This window comes from Mustela nivalis, assembly GCF_964662115.1.
Source record: "Mustela nivalis genome assembly, chromosome: 5".
Classification (NCBI taxonomy): Eukaryota; Metazoa; Chordata; class Mammalia; order Carnivora; family Mustelidae; genus Mustela; species Mustela nivalis.
Window position 1 is genome coordinate 5851372 of NC_139024.1, and position 2107 is coordinate 5853478.

General features: G+C 49.4%; 1 long non-coding RNA gene across 1 annotated transcript; it reads left to right on the forward strand.

Moving 5' to 3' along the window:
- Positions 1-210: 210 nt before the first annotated feature.
- On the forward strand, positions 211-1905 carry LOC309865937. Its single transcript, XR_014312333.1, has 2 exons — positions 211-398; positions 1143-1905. It is a non-coding gene; the product is annotated as an uncharacterized lncRNA (long non-coding RNA).
- The last annotated feature ends 202 nt before the right edge of the window (positions 1906-2107 follow it).

A 2107-nucleotide genomic window follows, 5' to 3' on the forward strand; every position in this document is an offset into this window, starting at 1 on the left:
ATGACAGCTTGTGAGGAACTGGAAAAGGACTGAAGACAAATATTTCTGGACTGAGAACATGTGTGAGGTCACTGTGCCCTCACAGCCTTCTCCTGGTAATGCCGCTGGTAATAGGAGACGGAAATCTGCAGTCTATTCCTGGAACCTCCTCTGACTCATCCCGTTATCCGGGGACGATTCTTATTATTTCTGCATTACTCTTCCATCTGTAGAATGTGGATACATGTTAATGCTCTAACCTTCAGGCATCCTTGAGTCTGGGGTTTTCTGCTGGGCTCTGTCCTCCAGCAACTTCCGGGAAGCCCCATTTGGAAGAGCGGCCATGGGCCGGGTAGCCCAGGCATGGAAGGATGTGGAAGGTTCAGGATCTTGGCGGCAAGTCTGGGGTCCTTGCAGAGGTGAGTGGGTATTTGTGAGGCTATGCCCAGAAGGCCTGAAACACCTCCCAAGCTTAGGATCTGGGACATATGCCAAGTCATTAGTTGCGTAATTTTTATAATGGCTTAGAGATGCTGAGGACACAGAGATTTTGAAGCTTTTATAGGGTAATAGTTTCCTTTGACTCAATGAAACATGGGCCAACAGGAAAGGGTTTGGGGGTGGGCATCACCAGCAGCAGAGATCCAGGTGTGCACGCTCAGGTTTGAGATCAGCCAAGCAGGGCATGGTGGGATTTCTTTATGCAAAGCCCTGGTTGTTGGCCGGGGGTGTGTTCCTGCAGTTGTGATGGTGGTTGTGTGAATACCGTGAGTGAGGACGTTGGATGTCTACAGAAGAGGGGACAACGAGAAGGCTCCTGGGGAACATCACATCTGACTGGAAGGGTGGGGAGAGGCAAATGACATGTGTCCTGGGGCACATGATTGGGGGTCGTTGGCAGGGACTCGCTTTCCTGCATGCAGCAGGTTTGCAAGCTCACCATCCGCCGGCACTGATAAGGACACTAGAATGTTCTGTGGCTTCTGCGTGTGTGATCAGACCTGACAGCAATATCTGCTCGGAAGTGAATGATTTTATAATGCTTGAAAAAGAATAAAGAAGTTTGTGATTTAACAGTGGCTCTTTATCTTTCTAGTTAATCCGTTTAACTAAGAAATGAGAGTCAGATAAAATCACCATTTGCTCTGTTTCTTGTATTTCAGGAAGGAGTTGATTGAATGCAAGTCCAGGACTGAATCCTTGTTAAAGGGATAAGGACAGAGAATTCATCTCCAGGGTCCAAGTACTTGTTCTGAGCAAATGATATATCGTAATTAAACACTAATATATGAAGCACCCAGAGTTTAAAATGATTTTCGACAGTTAATTCTGATTAGCATGTGAAGACCATAAGGGCAAGAATCATTATCCACTCAAGCAGTCCACAGAGGCTGCCCCGGGCCACAGGGTCACCTTGTACATCTGCCCAGACCCTCCGGATCCTTCCTTCTCCAGAGCCGGCAGAGCTGGAGGACACACGGGCGTGCTGACAACACCCGCACCAAGGGGACTGTGGTGGTGGAGCTGAGACGTGCGCAGCGACAGAAGTCCTGGGCTGTTTCCCTCTTCCCGCTCTTCTGGAAGCCTTCCGTGGGAGGTTTTATCGCAACACTGCTATTCACTGAAAGCGTGTCCTGAGTAACAAGAAAACCGTGCTACGTGTCGCTGGCACTAGGACACGGGTTGCACTAACACCCAGTGGTCTGTTATCAGGTGTAGCAGATAAGGGTGGGCCCTCGGAGCCCCATCAGCGGGATTCAAATCCCAGCTCTGCCCGCTCTGGGCTGTGACTTTTTGGGCACGTTTCATTATCCTGGGTCCCAGGTCCTCAACCAAAAAATGGGGACAGGAGAAGTGCCCTGTCTCGTAGGACTGTTACCATGATGAAATTGTACCAATAAATGTCCTGAGCTTAGCTTACTGATACTCAGCAACTTTTTCATGTGGACTGATAGCACGACTGGCTGAGCTTAGGAATAGGAATTCAGAGAGGAAGGAACTTCTCCAACGCCGGCCTGGTCGCCTCAGTCTGGGAGCTTCCCAAGGAGGGTTTGTAGACAGGCTTGACTTGATGTAAATTGCTGCTGTGGGGTCCAATGAAGGCTGAAGCTATTTGCAATGTACCGTG